Source organism: Hyla sarda, chromosome 4 (genome assembly GCF_029499605.1).
Source record: "Hyla sarda isolate aHylSar1 chromosome 4, aHylSar1.hap1, whole genome shotgun sequence".
Taxonomy (NCBI): Eukaryota; Metazoa; Chordata; class Amphibia; order Anura; family Hylidae; genus Hyla; species Hyla sarda.
In genome coordinates this window covers 383,251,488-383,263,517 of record NC_079192.1, presented here as the reverse complement: position 1 = coordinate 383,263,517, position 12,030 = coordinate 383,251,488, and the positions used below count along the sequence as shown (strand labels likewise).

Below are 12,030 nucleotides of genomic sequence, written 5' to 3'. Positions count from 1 at the left end.
GACTTACATTGAGGGGCGGGGCGTGATGTCTCACGGGGGCGGATCCGTGACGTCACGCTCTTTCACTCGCGTGGCCGGGATCCGAAGCCTCCAACGTTGCCGGAAGCTGTTGAGGTGGGTGCTGCAGCCGAGATCCCCAGCAGTGGGACCCCTGCGATCTGACATCTTATCCCCTATCCTTTGGATAGGGGATAAGATGTCTAGGGGCGGAGTACCCCTTTAAACATTTACCAAGACTGTAGACTGTAAAAATAGTCAGCATTACATCTGAATAGAGATTATTGCAATTCTTCTCATAGATTCCCACAAAAATGTTCACTGTCATCGTGAAAATATTCAAAATTCCTCGCAAAACCACTTGGTATACAAACCATATATTGTTACTTCTAAAGAGAATTCTTGTGGCTACCTGGCTAGATTAGGTTTCCCTTTTTTACTGTATCGGAATCACCTTTTTGAACACAAACCATAAGATCCAGTTACACTGCTACAAATTGAAAGGACATTTGCAAATCATTATTCAATAATACAAATACATATGGAGGCCATTTATTAAGCAATTGGACACAAATGATCTACCTCTGTGTGTCTGTATTTGGATGCATTGTGGTGCAGTATGATGACTATGGTTGTGCATTGAGGTGGAGATATCTTTTGTCCCTATTCTGAGCATCAATTCTGGATTGTAGTTTGGTGATACTTTATATTAGTGTTGAGCGGCATAGGCCATATTCGAATTCGCGAATATTCGCGAATATATGGACGAAAATTCGTCATGTATTCGCTAAATTCGCATATTCGTAATATTCTCGTTTTATTATCGCATATGCGAAAATTAACATATGCAAAAATTAGCATATACAAAAATTTGCATAAGCGAAAATTCGCACGCCAGTCTCACACAGTAGTATTAGAGCCTTCTTTACACCACACAAGCTGGAAGCAGAGAGGGGTGATCACTGTGATGTGTACTGTGAAAAAAATAAAAATAAATAATATTCGTAATTACGAATATATATATATATATAGTGCTATATTCGCGAAAATTCGCAAATTCGCGAATATGCGATATTCGCAAGCAACACTACTTTAAATTGTAGATGTCTACAGTCTCTGAGTGCACAGAGGAGCAGGGATATAGTGCTTATGGTCATCTCTGCTTCTCCCTTACTACAGTGATCCCTCAACTTACAATGGCCTCAACATACAATAGTTTCAACATACAATGGTCTTTTCTGGACCATTGTAAGTTGAAACCAGACTCAACATACAATGCTACAGACAGTCCAGATCTGTGAAAAGTGTCAATGGCCGGAAGAACCGACCAATCAGAATGGGCATTTACAGGTAAAACCCCTGTATTACTGAAGTGCATGCACTGACTGGTGTCTGGTAGTGCCCCCTACAGTACAGGGAGGTATTACATGTTCTGTACACTTTACCTGTACCAGGGTTACCTGCTCCTTTGGACACCAGGTGAGGGCGGCTCCATGTTACTTTTTTAGGACACTGTGTACTGTACAGGACCCCGAAGAAGCTCCTGTCCTCTACATAGACCAGTGTTTCCCATGCAGGGTGCCCCCAACTGTTGCAAAACTACAACTCCCAGCATGCCCGAACAGCCTTTGGCTGTCCGTGCATGCTGGGAGTTGTAGTTTTGGAACAGCTGGAGGCTCCCTGCTTAGGAAACACTGACATAGACAGTGATTTACAGCTCCCGGCAGATCTTTCTTACTTTTATATGTAAGGACTTGCTTTATCTATATTAGTTATCTACTTATTTTTCTTTAATTCTCACTTTTTCCTATTTTTGGATGACATTTTGAACCGATTACCAGATTTCTGGTCTCAACATAAAATGGTTTCAACATACAATGGTCGTCCCAGAACCAATTAATATTGTAACTTGAGGGACCACTGTACATGCTATGAACCCTCCTGCGAGATGTGCAGAATTTGGTCACCTATCTCCTATTCACTCCTATTAGGCAAATAGCTCTTGTTGATAAAATTATTCACATTTTGGGGGAGATTTATCAAAACCTGTGCAAAGGAAAAGTTGCCCAGTTGCCCCTAGCAACCAATCAGATCACTTCTTTCATTTTGCAGAGGCCTTGTTAAAAATGAAAGAAGCAAGCTGATTGGTTGCTAGGGGCAACTGGGCAACTTTTCCTCTGCACAGGTTTTGATAAATCACCCCCCAATATGTGTACATCAGGGTTAATACACATGGGTAAAAATCTCACCATGTGTCAGGGCATGGGGGAGGGAAGAAAGCCCTGAAGCTCCCATTTATTTCAATTTTTGACACAAAAATGGATGTTGTTATGAGTCATGTGAACATAAAAGAAAACTCACTTACATGATTTACATCACATTTATTATGAGTTTTAGCCACTTTTTCCCTTGATATTTCGGCATGGTTTAGTAAAAAGTTGGAAAAGAGTATGGCTTGCACATGACTCATATGGCAAAAATTGCATAACATTTTGGAGTAGAAAAGCCAACTAATAGAGGGTCTAAACATAGACTAGACAGTCTGAAGTAGTACCAGGTTTATTAAACAGCTTGAGCCATTGTGATAAATTTGGCGCATTGTGATAAATTTGGCGCTTTTAAGACTGATTTGTCTAAGGGTCCACTATACAGAATTTTGAGGAGGAAATTTGGGGTGAATTTCGCTTGCAGCAGCCTCCCATTGTTTTAATCAGGATTCCACCGGAAGACTAAACATGTTCATTCTTTAGTCGGAATTGCATAGTGAAATCCTATTTGTTTAATGGGACTTTTTTCCGACACTTATTTCTGCGATTAAATTATGAGGGAGTTAACGCCATTTCCGTGGGTGGCAGCCATTCTGGACTGCGAGTAGGACTTCAAAGGGTCTTCAGCAAATCTGCTGTGGCTTTTCCACTGTTGAAGTTCTGCAGCAGAAAATCCGCAAATGAAATTTCGAGATTGTGTACGTGTGAACGTACTCAAGGTGTAAAGGTTAGCATTAGAATTATTTCTATTACCGTAATATGGATTTCATTTACATTGTCATCAAAAAGGCTGGGAATGGATTCTAAGGAGGCAAGATGAATTAAAGGTACCCTTTCTCATCAAAAAAAACTTTTGATATATTATATTATATTAATGTTATTAAAAAATATGCTTCTTTCTATTTAATTTTCCACTTTGAAGAAATGACCACTAGGGGTCTCCCTACCAGTCCTGGCAGCAAGCATTTCAGACTCATGCTGGAGTCCTAAACACTACGAGCTGCCAGTCTGCTTTGTTCACAAAGGAAAACACTCAGAACTGCCAGCCTGCTTTGTTCACAGCCTGTTTGGCTGTGAACAAAGCAGGCTGGCAGCTCTGAGTGTTTAGGACTCCGGCATGAGTCAGAAATGCTTGCTGACAGGACTGATCGGGAAAAATACAATAGAAAGAAGCATATTTTTCATTAACATGCTATTGGAAAGTTATTCAACATTCATTAATCTAAAATATATCAAAAGTTTATTTGATGAGAGGTACCCTTTAAAGAATAAAACTGTCCATATTGGACTGGAAAAAAAATGTTGACTGTATTTTGAATGCTTTTTTTATTCTTTCCTAATTACCAATGTTAGGAGACCTTAACAATAAGTGAGTCCTTACATCTCGGCCTTCACAGTGGAGGCGCCGAAATCTGTTTGGACAGGAATTAAACAATAACTTTTATACAGCTTTTATACTGAAACACATGAGCCAGTAATTGTAGTCTATAAATCATTCCACACCAAATATAATTCATTAACCCCTTAAAGGGGTACTCCATTCCCTTGCTTTCGGAGCTCCGCTCCGACGCTGGGGAGCGGAGCTCCAAAAGCAAGGGAACGGAGTACCCCTTTAAGGGGTTTTTCTGTTTTTGCACTTTCCTTTTTTCCTCCTCACTTATTAAAAATCACAATCCATTAAATTTTGCACCTAAAAATCCATATGATGGCTTATTTTTTGCGCCACCAATTCTACTTTGCAGTGACATCAGTCATTTCACCCAAAAATCTACAGCGAAATGGAAAAAAATCATTGTGCGACGAAATTGTAGAAAAAATTTGCAATTTTGTAATTTTTGGGGGCTTCTGTTTCTACGCAGTAAATTTTTTCAGTAAAAATTACACATTATCTTTATTCTGTAGGTCCATATGATTAAAATGATACCTTACTTATATAGGTTTGATTTTGTCGTACTTCTGGAAAAAATCATAACTGCATGCAGGAAAATGCATACGTTTAAAATTTTCATTTTCTGACCCCTATGGGTGCGTTCACACAAAGTAATTCAAGAGGAATTTACTCCAGTAATTCCTCTTGAATTCTCCGCTACAAATTAATGCACATCCCCTCTGCCCATTGACTTTAATGTTTTTTCCGATGTCCTGTTCACTCTGCAGAAATTCTGCTATTGGAATTCCGACGCTGAATTCCGTTCCGCTTGAAGAATGAGCATGTTCATTCTTCAAGCAGAAATCAATAGAAGTCAATGGTAAAAAAAAAAATTCCGCCCGACATCGTTTTCGTGCGGAATTCGCACGGAAATGGCTGAAAAACCCTATACTTCTTTCCCCCATTTCCGCACACAATTCCACGCGCAATTCCACGTGAATTCCGTGCAAATTTTTTCCGCCCGCTAATTTTTTGGCGTGAACTCCTCTTGATTTACTCCGTGTGAACGCACCCTATAACTTTTTTATTTTATTGTGTATGGGGCGTTATGCTTTTAAACATATCAGAACAGATCCCGGAGAAAGCAGAGTGGGAGCTGCAGGCACACTCAGCAGTGAAGATTAACAAGTAATCTCAGAAAGAGAGATACCGGAAGCCAATAGATATACAGTGGTCCCTCAAGTTACAATAATAATTGGTTCCAGGATGACCATTGTATGTTGAAACCATTGTATGTTGAGACCACAACTCTATGGAAACCTGGTAATCGGTTCTGAAGCCACTAATATGTCATCCAAAAATAGGAAAAAGTGAGGGTTAAAGAAAAATAAGTAGATAACTAATACAGATAAAACAAGAACTTACATATAAAAGTAAGAAAGGGCTGCTGGGAGGCTGTAAATCACTGTCTATGTCAGTGTTTCCCAACTAGGGTGCCTCCAGCTGTTGCAAAACTACAACTCCCAGCATGCCCGGACAGCCGTTGGCTGTCCGGGCATGCTGGGAGTTGTAGTTTTGTAACAGCTGGAGGCACCCTGGTTGGGAAACAATGGTTTATGTAGAGGACAGGAGCTTCTTCAGGGTCCTATACAGAACACACAGTGTCCCAAATGGAGCCGCCCTTACTTGGTGTCCAAAGGAGCAGCTAACCCTGGCACAGGTAAGGAGTAGTACAGAACTTGTAGTTCCTCCCTGTACTGTAGGGGGCGCTGCCAGACAGCCGGTCAGTGCATTCACTTAAGTAATACAGGTGATTTACCAGTAAATGCCCTTTCTGATTGGTCAGTTCCTCCAGTTGTGACATGTTTCACAGATCTGGACTGTCTGTAGCATTGTACGTTGAGTCTGGTTTCAAGTTACAATGGTCCAGAAAAAAAAAATGTATGTTGAAACTATTGTATGTTGAGGCCATTGTAAGTTGAGGGATCACTGTAGTACAAGGGATACTGCTCTGATACATTTTAAATGTGTGGTTTATCTTTAATTAGTTTACAATAAAGTTTATGGGATTTAGTTGGTATATGGGAATTTAGGGTACTATTGGATTGCCCCAAGGGAGAATCTATTGGAAAAGTGATTGGATTAACCCTCCATATACTGGTCTTGACCAGTGTATTGATCTGGGGCGGTATGAGGGCTCATTTTTTGTGCCGTGATCTGAAGTTTTTAGCGGTACCATTTTTTGTATTGATTGGACTTTTTGATCACTTTTTATTCATTTTTTCATGATATAAAAAGTGACCAAAAATACGTTAGTTTGGACTTTGGAATTTTTTTTGCGCGTACGCCATTGACCGTGCGGTTTAATTAATGTTATATTTTTAGAGTTCGGACATTTACGCACGCGGCGATACCACATATATTTATATTTATTTATATTTATGTTTTTTTTATGGGAAAAGGGGGTGATTTGGACTTTTATTAGGGAAAGGGTTAAATCACATTTATAAACTTTTTTTTTTACACAGTTTTTTTGCAATGTTATAACTCCCATAGGGGGCTATGACACTGCACACACTGATCTTATACACTGATCACTGCAAAGCCATAACTTTGCATTGATCAGTGTTATCGGCGGTTGATTGCTCAAGCCTGCATCTCAGGCTTGGAGCAATCAATGGCCTAAAGGACACGCCAGAGGAAGGTAAGAGGACCTCCACTCACGTCCTAGCTGATCGGAACACCGCATTTTCATTGCGGTGGTCCCGATCAGCCCCACTGAGCGGCCGGGTAGCTTTTACTTTTGTTTTAGAACGCTAGAACGCCACGTCTAAAGGGTTAATAGCTATTAGCCCCGGGTCCTGGCTTTAGTTACATGCCGGGACCGCGTGACCCCGTGTTATGTCGCGGGAGATGGTCAAGGACATAAATATACGTCCTTGGTCGTTAAGGGGTTAAATGGGTTTCTCCGGTGGAAACCTTTTTTTTTTTTTTTTTTTTTATGAACTGGTGCCAGAAAGTTAAACAGATTTGTAATTTTCTTCTATGAAAAAATCTTTACCCTTCCTGTACTTTTTAGCAGCTGTATGCCACAGAGGAAATTCTGTTCTTTTTGAATTTCTTTTTTGTCTGGTCCACAGTGCTCTCTGCTGACACCTGATGTCCATATCAGGAACTGTCCAGAGCAGGAGAAAATCCCCATAGCAAACCTATGCTGCTCTGGACAGTTCCTGACACGGACAGAGGTGTCAGTAGAGAGCACTGTGGACAATTAATTCAAAAAGAACAGAATTTCCTTGGTAGCATACAGTTGCTAAAATGTACAGGAAGGGTAAAGATTTTTTAATAGAAGCAATTTACAAATCTGTTTAACTTACTGGCACCAGTTGACTTATAAAGACCTAAAAAAAATGTTTTCCACCGGAGTACCCCTTTAATGACGCAGGACGTACATTTACGTCCTGCGCCGGCTCCCGCGATATGAAGCGGGATCGCGCCGCGATCCCGCATCATATCGCGTCGGTCCCGGCGCTCATCAATGGCTGGGACCCGCGGCTAATACCACACATCGCCGATCGCGGCGATGTACGGTATTAACCCTTTAGAAGCGGCGGTCAAAGCTGACCGCCGCTTCTAAAGTGAAAGTGACCCGGCTGCTCAGTCGGGCTGTTCAGGACCGCCGCGGTGAAATCGCGGTGTCCCGAACAGCTGACCGGACACTGGGAGGGCCCTTAGCTGCCTCCTCGGTGTCCGATCGACGAATGACTGCTCCGTGCCTGAGATCCAGGTAGGAGCAGTCAAGCGCCAATAACACTGATCACAGGCGTGTTAATACACGCCTGTGATCTGTGTAGAAGATCAGTGTGTGCAGTGTTATAGGTCCCTATGGGACCTATAACACTGCAAAAAAAATGTAAAAAAAAAGTGTTAATAAAGGTCATTTAACCCCTTCCCTAATAAAAGTTTGAATCACCCCCCTTTTCCCATAAAAAAAATAAAACAGTGTAAAAAAATAAATAAATGAACATATGTGGTATCGCCGCATGCGTAAATGTCTGAACTATAAAAATATATAATTAATTAAACCGCACAGTCAATGGCGTACGCGCAAAAAAATTCCAAAATCCAAAAAAGCGTATTTTGGTCACTTTTTATACCATAAAAAAATGAATAAAAAGTGATCAAAAAGTCCGATCAAAACAAAAATCCTACCGATAAAAACTTCAGATCACGGCGCAAAAAATGAGTCCTCATACTGCCCTGTATGTGGAAAAATAAAAAAAGTTATAGGGGTCAGAAGATGACATTTTTAAACGTATAAATTTTCCTGCATGTAGTTATGATTTATTCCAGACCTATATAAGTAGGGTATCATTTTAACCGTATGGACCTACAGAATAATGATAAGGTGTAATTTTTACCGAAATATGCACTGCGTAGAATCGGAAGCCCCCAAAAGTTACAAAATGGCATTTTTTTTTAAATTTTGTCGCACAATGATTTTTTTTTCTGTTTCGCCGTGCATTTTTGGGTAAAATGACTAATGTCACTGCAAAGTAGAATTGGTGACGCAAAAAATAAGCCATAATATGGATTTTTAGGTGGAAAATTGAAAGGGTTATGATTTTTAAAAGGTAAGGAGGAAAAAACTAAAGTGCAAAAACGGAAAAACCCTGAGTCCTTAAGGGGTTAAAGATCTATGGTTCTGTATATACTTCTTGTAAAGTATGGCTGTCATTTATTCAGAATACAATTTTGCTTTGACCTCAAGTACATGACCATATTATAGTCTGTACAATCTCCGAGCTATAATGCAACCAAACAAATGTATGGGACAACACTCATCTTACTTTCCATAGAAGTTTCAGTATTCAGTATAAATAAGTAAAAAAAAATAACTGTAACAAACCACTGGATGTTGTGTTACAGCACTCGGCTATCTCTGGCGCTCCATAGAGAATACTGTACATGGATGGGGTGTGTCCACCACACTCCATGCACATGGAGATCTCGGTGCCGTTCTGGAGATCGTCTGGGATAAGTTTTCAAAAATTGGATAACCGCGTCAAGAGCTTTCTGTATACTGTATCCGGATGACATGCTCTCCATTTATTTCTAGGTGAGTGCCTGAAATGCCAGTACAGCACTTGTTTACCTTCGGCGCTCCCATAGAGATTAATGAAGTGCATGTTGTGGTGAACTTGAGGGGTAATGATGAACAGGGGTGTTGCGGAGTGGTAGTGTAGGGTATATGATTAACCCTTGATTGTCGTGACGCCAGGGTGCGGGCTTCCTCAATGCAATTAGTCCTACCGCCACCCGTCCCAGGAACGATAGGGAGGAATAAAGGATTGTCCACAGCAGAGGATGAAGTAAACCAAGAACGAACTTTACTGCAGATTTTATGCACGTGCAGATAATATACAGTCTTTTGTAAGAGGACCGTGGTACAGGCTTCTCACAGGTTTGCTAGGACTTTGTAGTTGAATGAGCTTGGGTTTTGCTAGCCACTGTGTTACTGAATTTAGGGGTAATTTCGGTTCAGTAGTCACACAGGATTTGTAGGTGTTGAGCTGGATTAACTCACATTTTGTGGCTGCTGAAGGAATAAGCTTCAGGCCTAGCTTGAATTGTAGTAGATGACACAGATGTGTTTTCTCTGAGATTTCCAAGTGGAAAGAGCATGGAAAAGACACAATTTAAGTGGCAGCAGCCCCTTATGTATGGAGGGGGCAGGTACAAAGCTCATTGGTTTAGCAAACCTGTCAGTCCTGACTTGAGGCATTATGGGCATATCCCATGACCCAAAGGTCCTTGAACCATAGCATAACACAATTTATTAACCGTCACATGACCTAAGGTCCTGTACATCGATATACTATAATAGAAAAATATATAAATATATACATTAAACACAGTATTAAGAGGTGACTACCGTGTTTCCCCGAAAATAAACCCCATAAAGTAAGCCCCAAATAAAGTAAGCCCTAGCAGTATGGGGTGGGCTGCAGGGTATGCAGGGTGGGCTGCAATATAAGCCCTACCCCAAAAATAAGACCTAGGCCAGGGGCAATCAACTGGCGTACCGCGGTCCAGATACGGACCGTGGCCGCCAGTAATGCCCGCAGCCCCGACCCCGCAGACCCGACCCAGTGTGGAGGATGGGGGGCTGTGGGAGGATGGAGGGCTGTAGCAGTGTGGAAGATGGGGGGGGTGCGGCATCCTCCACACTGCTACAGCCCCCCATCCTCTACACTGCTACAGCCCCCCATCCTCCCACAGCCCCCCATCCTCCACACTCCTGCAGCCCCCATAAATAAGTAAGCCCTACCCTGAAAATAAGCCCTAGTGTGTTTTTTGGGACTAAAATTAATATAAGACCCGGTCTTATTTTCGGAGAAACACGGTAGGGGTTAGCCCTCCAGGAGAGCCCTGATAGTATCGAAGGACTCTGGCTGTGGGGACTTTAGACAGAGGGACATTACCAAGTCCTGTACCGGGACACCACAGTGTCATCTGCAGCACGCTCTTTCGCCCTGTTCTGGTGATTGTGGGAAACCAGTGACTGCCCCGTGCCACTCTGACCGACATCTATGCCAGCTAGAAGCTAACAGAGATTTCAGCGATAACTTACCCTTAAGGCCATATTCTCTTTCATTTAAGCCCTATCCACTTTCTAATAGTCAGCATGGGTGATATAAAAACTCAAACTGGGGACTTTACACAAATTTTTTTTACTTTTTGACTCCTGAAAACAGGCACAACCATTTGATCAATTCTCCCCAATATGTCTCTTAATGGCAGAGAAAAATAAAGTATATAAAATTTTTAATTAGACTCCAGCATGAACAGATAATTAAAATGGAAAAATACACATACAAGAGATCCAAAGCTCAAACTTGAAAGAGAGGGAAGAGGGGTCCACATTCTTGTACGTGTTCCATAAGCATTAAGTAATCATCCAAGACCCTTCCTATCCCAAGTCAAACATAGTACAGCTCTATTATTTGCTAAAGGTGACCTTGGAGGACAAGCAAAAGTATGTGCCCTGCAGATATAAAACTAAATGAAAGCATTTCTACTAAAATCCCTTTCCAATGTAATAACATTTATTAATGCAAAATATTTGTAAATCCTCGGGTGCATGTTTGTCAAGACGCACATATCCAACATCCCCCTCCACATCTAAGAGGGATACCGTTTACAGCTTAGGGTTATTGAAAGGTAACAGCATACACAGGATAGTATCTGAGCAATAGAAATTTTTTTAAATATGTCATAAAACTAAAATGGTGTAACATATAGAATTCTAAGAAACTCTCACCCCTATCTATCTATTAGGCATATAAATAGAATATGACATAACATTAGGACTGGAGTGGGTTTGATCTCTGGGAGCCTCAAAAATATTCAGTAGCTAACTACAAAGTAGTTATCAATGTAAAATTTTAAGCTGGCTCAAAAATAATCTGAGTGTAATGGTGGAGGAGGATAAGAAAAACACCAATCTATTAAAGACCTTTTTCTCTACTGTATTTACACAAGACACTCCAGTGACAGATGACTAAAGGACCTGATTAAATACCAAAGCAAGAAATACAACACTATTTTAGGGACTAACATCATGAAGCTTCGATTGCATTCACCCACACAGGAACTAAGCACCATGATAGACAGACCATCATTTCTAATACGGGTTAAAAATGTTACACCAGAAAATATCGACCTTTAACCACTATTGTGGGAAAAAATATGTGAAGGTTTTCTAAGAGATATTATTCTAGTATCTAAATGAAAATAACCTTATAACACAGCATGATCAGAGATTATGAGGGAGCGGTCATGTCTATCTTATCTGATCGGCACCTATTAGGAGTTAAGTTTCAGAATGAACCTGGGTAAGGCTGTGGATGTTATGTATCTAGAATTTAAAGGCATTTGATATTGTGTCAAGTTAATACATACGATGTCTAGAGGAAAATATGTATAAATATGCCAGCAACTGGCTCAGATGTAGGAAACATAATGGAAGATACTCCAATTGAGTAACAGCTACTAGTGGGGTACCACACGGGTCAGTATTGGGTCTTTTTTCACATGTTTAATACTGAGCTTGTAGAGCAGCTTCCTTACTTTTTTTTTTTTTTTTTTTAGCTCGAGGCACACCTTCCTGTAGGTTATTTGCCCTCCTGTAGGAAGGACTTACCTGTAGATAGTTTGCCCCCTGTAGGTTGTTTACCCCCCTGTAGGTAGTTTCTCCCCTGTAAGTAAAATCCCCTTTATGTAGGACCCCGTGCAGGTAGTTTGCCCTGTAAGTAGAAGCTTCCTGTAGGTAGGACCCGCTGCAGGTAGTTTGCCCCCTGACTCTAATTTGACTAGCTTGTGGGAAGGAGCCCC

At 41.0% G+C, this 12,030-nt stretch overlaps 1 protein-coding gene across 12 annotated transcripts in view; it reads right to left on the bottom strand.

The window, feature by feature from the left end:
- The window catches only part of FLT4 (fms related receptor tyrosine kinase 4), a 350,628-nt gene that overhangs the window by 105,084 nt on the left and 233,514 nt on the right, over window positions 1-12,030 (bottom strand). The window contains exon 1 of one of the 12 annotated variants that reach the window (XM_056516987.1): window positions 2,020-2,058. The exons of 10 other annotated variants lie outside the window; for them this stretch is intronic. The gene's annotated coding sequence lies outside the window, so the exon portion shown is untranslated. Of the gene's footprint in view, window positions 1-1,964; window positions 1,984-2,019; window positions 2,059-12,030 lie in introns of those variants that run through there. One more of the 12 variants, XM_056516989.1, reaches the window with a different exon arrangement.